Genomic DNA, 12,735 nt, shown 5'->3' with positions numbered 1-12,735 from the left:
TATTCATTTGAAAAGGTAGGGTTTCAATACAAAACAAAGCCTATTCGGCTTACCCAAAAAACATAAAAAAACATAACAATAAGAACACATAACAAAAAACAAAAGAACACTTGCACCTAGGCAACTGGTGCATATTAGCACACTATGATGTCCCAGACCTTAGATAATTTATTTGGGTATCCTCTGGATTCATTTATGAATTTATATAGTTGCACCGTTCTGTTAACTATGCTTTTTCAGAAATCAGACGTAGGGGCCGTTGTAGAATTCAATTTAAGGAGGAAAACCTTATGAGCATAGAATAGCAACAATCCAGTCAAGGTTCTCATGGCTCTGGATTTAACCAAGAGACGGACCAAACCTAGCATACTGACATCTATAGTTAAGGGTACAGAGATAGCTGTTACAGAGTGGATACACCTGGAAACATCTGCCCAAAAGGACTTATTTACTGGATAGTCCCAAAAACACATGCAAGATCATTTCTGGATGTGAAGGAAAGATCCTATGTAATTTTTGAGAAGTAAAATTAACTCTATGGAGAATTTTAAATTGAATGAAGCGGTCCCAGGTAGAGACTAGTTATTGCAAATGATTTTCCCATATGTCTTCCCAGTCTTCAAAGTCCAACCCTGACACCTCCTCATGCTACCAAGATAACAACTTGTCAAGACCATCATGGACAGTGGGATGATGAGCTTTATATACTGTATAGTGTAAAGTGGTTTCACCTGTCATGATCAGGGGTCAGGTTCAAAGGCCAGTTGCTATAGAAGTAGCGGGACTACCACCGATCAGCAGGATAGGTACACAGGCAGTTACAAGGGCACATGACGAACTGGTGAAGATGGATTTTACTGCTTGTTAGTACCAAGTTGCGAACCTCAGGATCACCCCACCAGGAGGCAAGCAAGCCAGGATCCAGAAGCCGATAAGCAGATAAAGATCAAACAAAAGCGTAGTCAGAAAACAAGCCAAAAGGTCAGTAATGAGTAGTTGCAGGTTGGGATCAGACAGAAGTGAAGTCAAGGAACAAGCCAAGGGTCGATAACAAATGGTAACACAATATGGATGGCAGCAGCGAAGACGACATTGAGATACTGGCTGAGGAGAGCACAATAATCTTGCAAACAGGAAGTACAGAGACATGGCTAAATCAGGAAGTTCATGGGAGGAGCAAAGAGCTTAGCAGAAGTCAAGTCACAAGGCAGGGTTGTCCAATGGATCAGACAGGGTACTGTCCAGCATCTCAGGTAGCTCAGAATTTATCACGCAGCAGAGATTCAATCCCTGAGCCTGCAAAGGTGGCCGGTTGACTGTGACAGTGCAAATGAAATGCATGGCATAGCTGGAGGTACCGGAACAGGTATAGATTAGGGAGGGCATATCTCATCTTAAAGGAATCAAAGGCTGGAAGGGCACCATCTACACAAATTTGGTTGAGGTGTTTGATTTTTCAACTCTTTTTAAGCTTAACCCCTTGATGCCTAAGCCTTTTTCTGACACTTGTTGCTTACAAGTTAAAATCAGTATTTTTTTTCAAGAAAATGACTTAGAAACATCAAACATTATATATATATATATATATATATATATATATATATTTTTTTTTTTTTTTTTGTAGCAGAGACCCTAGAGAATAAAATGGCAGTCGCTGCAATATTTTATGTTACATTGTATTTGCACAGTTTTTTTACAATTTGCACAACTTTAAACACAATTTTTTGGAAAAAATACACTTTCATTAATTAAAAAAAACAAAACAGTTGAAAAAAAGACACCAGTCCATCCAGTTCAACCTATGATGATTGTGTTTGTGTGTTTATGTTACGCTGAGTAAATAAATATCTAATATGTCCTGCTTTAAAAAAGCGCAAACACTCGTGGAATGGCGACAAACTACAGTACTTAAAAATCTCTATAGGTGACAATTTAAAAGATTTTAGCGGTTACCATTTTAGAGTTACAGAGGAAGTCTAGTGCTGGATTTATTGCTCTCGCTCCAACAATCACGCCGATACCTCACATGTGGGAGCGACTTCCATATGAGTTCACTTCTGCTCACAAGAAGGGGCGGGGCGGTTTAACATTTTTTTTACGCTTTTTTTTTTTTCTTTTTTTTAAACTGTCCCTTTAAATTATTATTATTTATTTATTTTTTTTTTGCATTACTTTTTTTGCTGTCACAAGGAATGTAAACATCCCTTGTGACAGCAATAGTCACATGTCAGATATTTTTTTGGAGGGATCTGGGGTCTATAAGACCCCAAATCCCTCCTTTGCACTTAAAAGCATTTAAAACGCCAAGTTTGGCTGTTTTGAATACTGTCATTTTTTTTTTTTTTAAATTGGCACCTTTAGGGCTCCAGTTAACAGGTAGTCATGAAATCACTTCCGTGTTACTAGATCTGAGACCAGATCAAAGCCGATTCCAGCTTTGTTCAGGTCTCCGGCCAGCCAGGGGACATGCCTTCTGGTGGGACAGGAGAGCCGGGCAAGCCACGGAAGACAGCGGGAGGGGGGGATGTCCACTCCCGCTGCTTGTGATAACAGCGGAGCGGCTGATTAGCTACATCGGTTGACATTACAAGAAAGCCGGCCGTTGGCTCTAAAAATCACTACCGGGGTGATGTCTGCAGTTGCGGTACAACCTCTTGAAGCAGGAGGCCGCATATTTGCGTTGCCTCTGTGTCAAGGGGTTAAAAACCTGCATATACAAGCATTCAAAAAAAGCAGCCTACCATTTAAATAACTCCAGGTTTCACCAATGCTATTTATCTTGGCCAGCCTGCCTTCTCATTTATAACGTGGGCCTCCAGGCAAATAAATGAATATGTTTGTTTTAATTAAAACTGAGTATACATTCACAGAGTATACAACTGCCTACAGCATCAGCTGCTCTTTATCCTAAGACACTTGTTCTCGAGGTTGCGTGCATCTTACCAGCAGGTCCATTGCAGAAACTGACAGCTGGAGATTTCAAACTAATAATCAGGTATTAATAAAAATATTCACAATCATGTGATAACCTTAACAGGTCAGTCTGCCCCTTTCTCACTTATTACTCACTGTACAGAAAATGTATGATGACAATGTGCCAACAAAAAATCAAAATCAAAATATGAAAAGTATTTGGGTAAGCAAATTAGTCATAGAGCTACTGTTAAACTAGTAAAGGAAAGGGTAAGGCTCTGTTCACATATCAGCGTCTCGGATCGCGGGCAAAATCACAGTGATTCTGCCTGGGATCCCGAATCACTGCAAATCACGGGAGACCCATGCGATTCCCGTGACTTGCAATGGCACCCCAAATGTGGCACAATTTTGCCCCAATTGTCCCCTGACGAATGGCAGTAAAACTACTCATACAGAATCACGGGGCGCCTGTCGCCCAAAAGAAATGATTGTACTTTTTTTGGGAGACAGGTATCCCGCGATTCTGTTCATGGGAATCACTCGGGCGTCCCACGATTTGCAATGATTCGGGATCGCGGGCAGAATCGTGCCGATTCTGACCACAACCCGAGACGCCAATAAGTGAATTTAGTCTAAGAGAACAGGGCATTAAAGTTTTACTACAAGCAGACTAGTTAATAATATAAATGGTACTTCATTTATTTTTGTAATGGTATGGTAGTAGGCTGGCAATGATCCAGATAATATGAAGTCTGAGAGAATATTTACGTAGTCTTTGTAAGGACACAGTCATGGGATTAACCACTTACCGCAAAGTGACGTAGGGGTACGTTCTGTAACTTTGCAGGGTTATACCGGGATGATGCCTATAGCTAGAGGCATCATCCTGGTACCGTGGTTTAGTGCCAACGGTCGGCTTTCCGTCGGTAACGCTCGATCATTACCCGGGTGAGCGGGAGGGGACACCCCCCCTCCCGCCGCCTTCCGTGACTTGTAACGGGCCTCCCGTCCCACCGGGAGACCCGAGCACCCAGCCGGCACATCCGCCAGCTGGATGGAGTCCCGATCAAAGCCGGAAATGGCTTCTATCAGGTCTCCGATGACGTAACCCGGAGGCGGCGTCCATGACGTCACTTCCGGGTTACTGTGCTGCAAAAGGCGGCAAATTTAAAAAACGGCTTCATGCAAAAACGCGTTTTTGCATACATGGAAGTGTAGTGGAGGGGTCTAGGGTCTTTTAGACCCTCGATCCCTCCATAAAGAGTACCTGTCACTGCATATTGGTTTCACAAGGGATGTTTACATTGCTTGTGACAGCAATAAAAGTGATCAGATTTTTTTTTTAAAAAAAAACCTGTAATAAAGTTAAAAAAATAAAATAAATAGGAAAAAAAAAATAAAAATGTGAGGTATCGCTGCGATCGCCAGAGCGTGAGCAATAATTAAAAAAAAGAGCTACACTCTAACTCTAAACTGGTAACCGTTAAAAAAATTTAAAGCTTCGCCTATTGAGATTTCTATTGACCGTAGTTTGTCGCCATTCCACGGGTGCGCGCAATTTTAAACCGTAGCATGTTGGGTATCTATTTACTCTGCATGACATCATCTTTCACAATATACAAAAAAATGGGCTCACTTTACTGTTTAGTATTTTTTAAATGCAGTGAAATGTGATTTTTCTAAATTTTTCCCAAAAAATGGCGTTTTAAAGACCGCTGCGCAAATACCGCGTGACAAAAAATATTGCAATGACCGCCATTTGATTCTCCAGAGTCTTTGCTAAAATAATATATATAATGTTTGGGGGTTCTAAGTAGTTTTCTAGGAAAAAATACTGATTTTAACTTGTAAACAAAAAGTGTCCGAAATAGGGCTGGGGCTTAAGTGGTTAATCACATGTCATTGTAATGCATACTAATACCAACAAGACATAAAGGAAGGCGTGAATTGCATATTGGTTGTTAGAGCTTGTTCACTTGGGCAGCGTACACCTGTGCAAGAGCTGTGTTTACCCACATGATAATGCACAGCTGCTGTTCCCAATTTGACATCGGCGAAGGCAGGCGTACAGACCTGAGTCCCGGTTCACAAATATGTAATGCGGGAACCCTGCGAATCCACTGCGAGTTCCTGCATCCCATTCAACTCGCAGGCAGCTCACACTGCCATGTGCGAATCGATGGGGGTGTCAATACAAAGTTAATGAGACCCCAGGATCAGTTCCCATATCGCAGTGCAAACTGTCAGTTCGGACGTGAATCGGATCGCATATGTGTGAACACCCATGCGATCCAATTCTGGTGTGGACCCAAAAAAGGTCCTGTGGGAGTTGTGTCTAAATGCAATGCAAATTCAGCCACACAATCTGTATGGCTGGATTTGCATCACACAGACATCACATGTGATTTGCAGAGAAGTGCACTGAAGGCAGACAATGTACGGATGTCAGCTGCTATGTCTGTGCAGCCTCTGCATTCCAATTGACATGAATGGGACTGCCTACACTGGGATGCACAGTACACCTGTACATTTATACCATAGCAAATCTTAACCTTTGGGCTTAAGTCCTCTTTAGAATTTATCTGCTTCATCTCCTCAATTCATGAGGTTGGTAAGTACTGACTCCAATTTATAAATGAGTCAGAGGACATTGCAGTGGAGCCACTATGGGGGTGCGGACCGCACCTAGGTGACACCTACCAGAGTGGTGACACCAGGGGCAGACTGGGCCAGGGGGCAGGGTGGCAATGCCCCATAAAAAGGCAGCACTGGTCTGGCAGGGGCACACTGGCATGGACACTGGAGAAACCTGCCTCGCATCAGTGTCCAGGGTTCCACATGCTGTTCAGCTCCTCTGTGGCTGCTGGCATCTCTCTAGGCCAGTCTGGCTACCTGTACACACTGCATAGCGGACGCCTCCACAACCTGGGCCTGGACATTGTACACAGACAGGAGGAGGAGCCAGGGAGGAAGAACACCATTGCATGAGCCGTGCTAATGTAAGCACTGCAGTGAGTTTACTATGAATGGAAAGCTACAGGGGAGGGGGACACAGTGACCGGGAAGGGGGTGGAGGGGGGCAAATAAAAAAGGGTGTACACGTGAAAAAGTGATTTGGGGGGTCAAGAGTAAGAGGATTTGTATGGAGGGTTTGAGGACTTGTGCTAGAAGGGGGAGTGGATTTAAAATCCCCCCACCTTCCCCCGTCCTAATGTGCCCCCTAGTACATATCAGCCCCTCTGACCAATCTTCTAGCACAAGTCTTCCCACCTTTCAATGCGCCCTCCAGTACATATTAGCTCCCCCACCTCACCTTCTATTAAAGGTCCTCTCCCCTCTGAGGGCACCCCCCAGCACATACTCAACCCCCCCCCCCCCAATCCACCTTCTAGCACAAGTCCTCTGCCCTCTCAGAGAACCCCCAACACATATTCCACACCCCAACCCACCTTCTAGCACAGGTCTTCTCCTGTCCCAAGTACCCCCAGCACATATTCAAAACCTGAATTTTGTTTAACTATGCTCCTTAAGCCCCTCCCAAACTAAAGTTCGACTACACTCACTTTTTTCCATCCCTTTAGTGTTATATGGCAAAAACATTATGGGGGGGGGGGGGGGGGGGTTGACACCATGTTTTACCACACCAGGTGACACCACTGGTACATTGTAGATGTCTCTCTTGTGCCTACATTTGCTTGCATCATCAAAGGGACCCAGGATTACTAGTTGTGCTACCACTTAATCTGGTTTGCAGTCATTCTGAATTATGTATGCATTACTTTTCCAGTTTTTAAGCCTCAATACATACTTTTTACAGCCCACTCAAAATATTGAAGCAAGAGGGTCAGCATGAAAGCTTTGCAACTTGCATTTTCAGAAGGATAACTCAGCCACAGAAGTATCCATATTTACTCATGACAGATATCTTTTATTCATCCTCTCTGATGATCTCTATCAGTTCAAACTATCAGTACAAAATCTAGGAACTTTATTTTATTTATCTCCTGTTTCTTCCATAGGGGATACAGTTTGGGCTATAGATTTACTTTAATTTACACCTGGTTTGCAAGTTTGCAAGCACAAGTTCTTCATACAAGCAATATTGTAAGCTTTGAGACACCATCAAAAAACACATTTATAAAACATGATGCGTTGCTGAGTGCTTCAAAAAGGTGTTTAAGTGTGTTATAGCCCATTGCTTTTGAATGAGCTGCTTAACGCAAGGCACTTAAGAGGACCTTATAGCGGTGCAGCGCAGTGTGTGCTGGAGTGCACCAACCCTAAGGCTGCATTCACATGTCAGCGTATTGATCGCGGGCAGAATCGCCGCGATTCCGCCCGCGATCCGGAAATCATTGCAAATCGCGGGATGCCTGTGCGTTGCCCGTGATTTGCAATAGCACCCCAAACGCTGTGCGATGTTGCCGCGATTTCCACCTGCCGAATCGCGGTAACATCGCGCAAAAAAAATCGTAGGACGCATTACGCTCCAAAGAAGCTCTTGTACTTTTTTGGGAGTAATGCGTCGCGCAATTTTTTTTTTTGCGCGATGTTACCGCGATTCGGCAGGCGGAAATCGTGGCAACATCGCGCAGCCTTTGGGGTGCTATTGCAAATCACGGGCAATGCACAGGCGTCCCGCGATTTGCAATGATTTCCGGATCGCGGGCGGAATCGCGGCGATTCTGCCCGCGATCAATACGCTGACATGTGAATGCAGCCTTACAAACTAATCATTAGTTATATTTAGTGCATAGCATTCAAAATAAAAATTTTATGCAGTCCAATATAAAAATAATAATACTGGGTTTAATATATCTGAGTAGTCTGAAGTCATCAGAATATCTTGTACAAAAAAGTTAGTTACACAAGCTCAGACACAAAATGCACCTACAAATAATATTTGTATTTATATAATAATTGGAAGTAACTTTTTTATATAAATTGATATCAATTTCATTAGTGCAAACTCAGTGTGACTGGGAAGTATGAATTAACAAATTGGCAACAGAATCAGTAGTACAGTATAATTAGTGCAAATCAGGCTGCCTTTCAGTGAGGTAAGGCTTTTGTGTTCTTGTGCAAAGAAGATCTAAATTCTAAAATAAATTTGCTATTAAACTAGTCAGAGGACTATGATTTATATTGAGGTGCCACTTTTGAGTAAAAGAGCAAAGAGTTTATTAATATAATAAATCTGCTCATGATTGGTCTTGGTATTCCTGTTTGCAATACCATATGGCAGAATTGATATACAGTATCTCACCCCTCACATTTTTGTATATATTTTATTATATCTTTTCATTTGACAAAACTGAAGAAATCACACTTTGCTACAATGTAAAATAGTGAGTGTACAGCTTGTATAACAGTGTAAATTTGTTGTCCCCCTCAAAATAACTCAACACACAGCCATCAATGTCTAAACCGCTGGCAACAAAAGTGAGTACACCCCTAAATGAAAATGTCCGAATTGGGCCCAATTAGCCATTTTCCCTCCCCCAGTGTCATGTGACTCATTAGTGTTACAAGGTCTCAGGTGTGAATGGGGAGCAGGTGTGTGAAAATTGGTGTTATCGCTCTCACTCTCTCATACTGGTCATTGTAAGTTCAACATGGCACCTCGTGGCAAAGAACTCTCTGAGGATCTGAAAAAAAGAATTGTTGCTCTACATAAAGATGGCCTAGGCTATAAGAAGATTGCCATGACCCTAACACTGAGCTGCAGCACGGTGGCCAAGACCATACAGCGGTTTAACAGGACAGGTTCCACTCAGAACAGGCCTCGCCATGGTCAACCAAAGAAGTTGAGTGCACATGCTCAGTGTTCTATTCAGAGGTTGACTTTTTGGAAATAGACATATAAATGCTGCCAGCATTGCTGCAGAGGTTGAAGGGGTGGGGGGTCAACATGGTTTGGCCAAGACCATACAGCAGTTTAACAGGACAAGATAAAATATTTACAAAAATGTGAGGTGTGTACTCACCTTTGTGAGATACTGTATGTCTCCAATGCTTCCAGTCTTTATTTACCCAATTATGCCCTATTAAGTAGTGGAAAGCATGATCTGTACTCACCAGTATTATGAAGTGTAATTTCTCGAAGCAGCTTTACCAGTCATGTCCATCACAAGTGCTACTGTTTAAAGCACACTGCTGAGATCTGAATATTTAAATTCGTTTTTAAACAAACAACCCATTGACTCTAAAAAAAAAAAAAAAAAAACACAACAGATGGTACTATACATACGTATGTTCTGCAAATAAAATACACACCCATTCCTAACAAAGAATGTTTACTTCATTCTAACCACTTAGAGCAGCATCTACACAGAGCTATCGTGACTAGTTCCGAGACCCGATCTAATTACGGTATACTTTTTTCATGCTTTATTGTCTGAAGCTGGAAAGCTTGCCTCTTCTCTAAAACATTTTTGGATGGTTGCTCACACTTGTGTTGAATCCAGGGATCTGTGCAGCGAAAAAGACAAACACACCTGTAAGTAGTATGCCTATTCCAGTACTACTGTCAGAGCCTTTTAACAACACAAAGCAGTGCGCTGCTGTGTTTTCACATATCAATGTGAATTTCAGGGCATTGTGTGAGGCAGTGTTTTCAAAATGAATGGGCCACAACACACCTCAATCCACAAAAATACGTGTTGTTTGCATTTTTCCCATAATCATTTTTATTGAACATTTTCAAGTACAATTCTACAATTCTAATAAGATTGCAAGCTACAAAGCTGAGGTAGAAAGTTACATGATAATATGACAATATACATTTCAAGCAAAGGCTCAATAGTAGTATAAACAGTTGCAGAATATACAGTAAGAACCAAGGAAGGGGAGAGTGGTTGGTAGAGTGACTCAAGCCACCTTTCCTGGGTACACCCCCAAATGGTCCAACTGGGTCACTGGAGAGCACGTCTTCAAGTGGGTCTAGTTTCAAGGCTGGATTCCAGAAATATCAGTGTAGAGCTTTGAGGTATCCATGACGGGAAAGAATAAGTGGACATGGGGAGGAGAGTAGTATGAGGTGTAAATAGAGCTAGTGGGAGAGTAAAAAAAAAAAGAAAAAACGGGGGGGGGGAACAGCACGATAAATAAAAGTGAGAGCTCCAGGAAAAGCCAGTAGAAAATGTCTGCTCTTCATCCTTGGAAGTCCCTTTCATTCTTGGACCACCAATTTTGTGAGTTTCAGCATTGGGCTTCAGTTATATTACAGTCAGAAAATCAGAATGGACTTGTAGTAGTTTTTTATAGCTTGCCCCTGTCTTTGGTTATAATATTTGGTTATCCTGTCCTGGGAAAAATAGATAAATTCCTCCATCTCTGCTACTCTATCCAGTCTCTTGGTGTAGGTAGTGGTGATGTTCTCCAGCGTGTGAGAATACACAATCCAGCTGCATTGAAATTATGCTTGGCCAGGGACTTCATGTAATGTTTCCTAGGTGGGGATGTATAATGAAGACAATATTGGGAAGGAGTAAAATCAAGTGTGTAGGTGGTGACCACCTTGATAATTTGGTGTACATTAAATCAGTATGACTGAAGCAAATGCATTACCATATTGTAACGCTGAGCGCTCCGGTCCCTGCTTCTGGACCGGAGCGCTCGTTCCAGATCCACTCACCTGTGCCCCTCTCCGGCTCCCTCCTCTGCTCCCCGCTCACGTGGTTCCTGGCGCGCGCGCCCCTGCACCATAGGGCGCGCGCACGCCGGCTGTTTGAAATTTAAGGGGCCAGTGCACCAGTAATGGTGCCTGGTCCAAACCTCCCTTCCTGTTTCCTGTTTCCTGTGTCCTGTTTCCTGTTTCTTATATAAGCGACCTGCCCCTTCCTGCCCTTGCCGGATCTTTGTTGCCTTGTTGCCTAAAGCCCCGTACACACGTACCGATCGTCGGCGAACGATCGGCCGTCTTTTGTCCCCGGCCTGTCGGTGTCTGTTGAAAAGTGCAAAGACAGCACAAGAATTTTGTCCGCCGACTACAGCCGATTGCAGAAGTGATGTAATGGTTAACTTTCCCTGTGTTTTTTCTTTTCTGAGCATGCCCAGTCTTGCAAATCTGCGGTCTGTCGGCCGAATTCTGTACTGACTGGCGAACAATCGGCCGCTCTGGTGTCGGCATACAAAAATTTTAATGCTTGCATGACAGATTCGTGTCGGCAGAATGTGCGCTGACGGCTGTCGGAGGCATCATACTAACAAGCGTACAATCGGCAGATCATTCGTCGGCCGACGCTTGTCTGCCGACGATCGGTACGTGTGTACGGGCCTTTAGCGAAAGCGTTATTTGTATTATCCCTTGTCTGTTGCTGAACCCTTTGCTAACAACTACCGCCTCTGAACCTGTGCTGCCTGCCCTGACCTTTTCTACGTCTGACTACGCCTCTGCCTGTCCCTTTTGTACTACGCCTATATCAGCAGTCGGTGAGGATGAGGCGCTACCAGAGGACACGACCTGGTAGTTACCGCCGCAGCATGCCCATCCCGCCTTGTAAACCAGTAACTACTTAGAACCGATCCTCCGGTACGGTCCATGCCAATCCCTCACTGACACAGCGGATCCACTCCCTGCACCGCACCTGCTACCAGTCCGGACCCTGACACATATACTTTTTGATGGAATGTCCCTTCCCTTGTTACACAGCACCAGCAATACTTTGAAACCACTGGGTAGGTTTTGTGTAAGAAAGAGGGTGTTCTGTACCGTCTTGTGGAAAGCCTATGTGTATGTGTTTTCTTGGACATTAATGCTTAGGAAGGATTTATGTACGGTGGTATTTACGTGGTATTTATGAACTCAGAATCTTAATCAGTGGTTAATCCCCCAAGTCTTTCTCCCATGCCTTGCAAGCTGCACCTATGTTAGCAGGAAAGTCAAAGGCCATGCAGGTTTGGAGAAAAATGACTGGTTCAGAAAATGTCTAACCTGAAAATAAGACCAGATGGGGGGGAGATCAGCTTAAGCTTGGTTAGCTGTGTCCTAGGCTCTTTTTAAAGGAGTGTCTAGCGAACATCTTGGTTCGAGTCCAATGGGTTCTATAAAAAGATAGGGACAGGCCCAGGGGAAAGTGCCTTGTCAAGAAGCTTCATGTGTCAGGGACCACGTACCAGGCAGGGACAGAAAATGCAGTTAAAATCAAACCTTTAATATAATAGTAAAAATAATACAGATCAGGAAGGTAATCAAATACAGAAGCTAGAGTTAGGAAGCCAAAATGGGTAATCAGACGAGCTGGGATCAGGAAACCAGGAGTCAGCTTTGTCAGAAGCAAAGATCAGGATCAGGGACCAGAAGAAAAATGTTTTACCTTGTGTTTGTCATGCATTTTTGTACACAACAAAATGCGGGTTTGCGTCTGCGTTTGGGGTACTATTAACAATAAATGGCACCGAAAACTAGTTAATTTTCGGTGTATAAAGGTGGGCCATACAATATACAATCTGATTGTACAATCTCTGTTCAATCTCCATGCAATCGCTCTGTATATGATCAGGCAGGACCTTGCACTACATAGTTGATAGTAGATCTAAAGGAGATTGTACAATCAGATTGTATGGCATATGGTGACCTTAACAGATTTCCAGGGACACACATCTCAAGTTTTCAATACTACAGCTTCTGAGCTACTTCTTTCTAATGGCTTTCATGTCCTAAGGGACGGGCAGCAGGAAGTAATGGAGGATTTTTCTATAGAATCAACTGGAGGCTGAGGTGAAGCCTGCCCTGACTCTTGTGTATGACTCTGGCCTGTTTGACTCTGCTTGTTCCTGATACCTTATTGCTGACCCGGCTTGTGACTCAACACTGCC

Source organism: Pelophylax lessonae, assembly GCF_965119305.1.
Source record: "Pelophylax lessonae genome assembly, chromosome: 8".
In the NCBI taxonomy this organism is placed as follows: domain Eukaryota; kingdom Metazoa; phylum Chordata; class Amphibia; order Anura; family Ranidae; genus Pelophylax; species Pelophylax lessonae.
Note: the sequence above shows the minus strand (reverse complement) of the source record.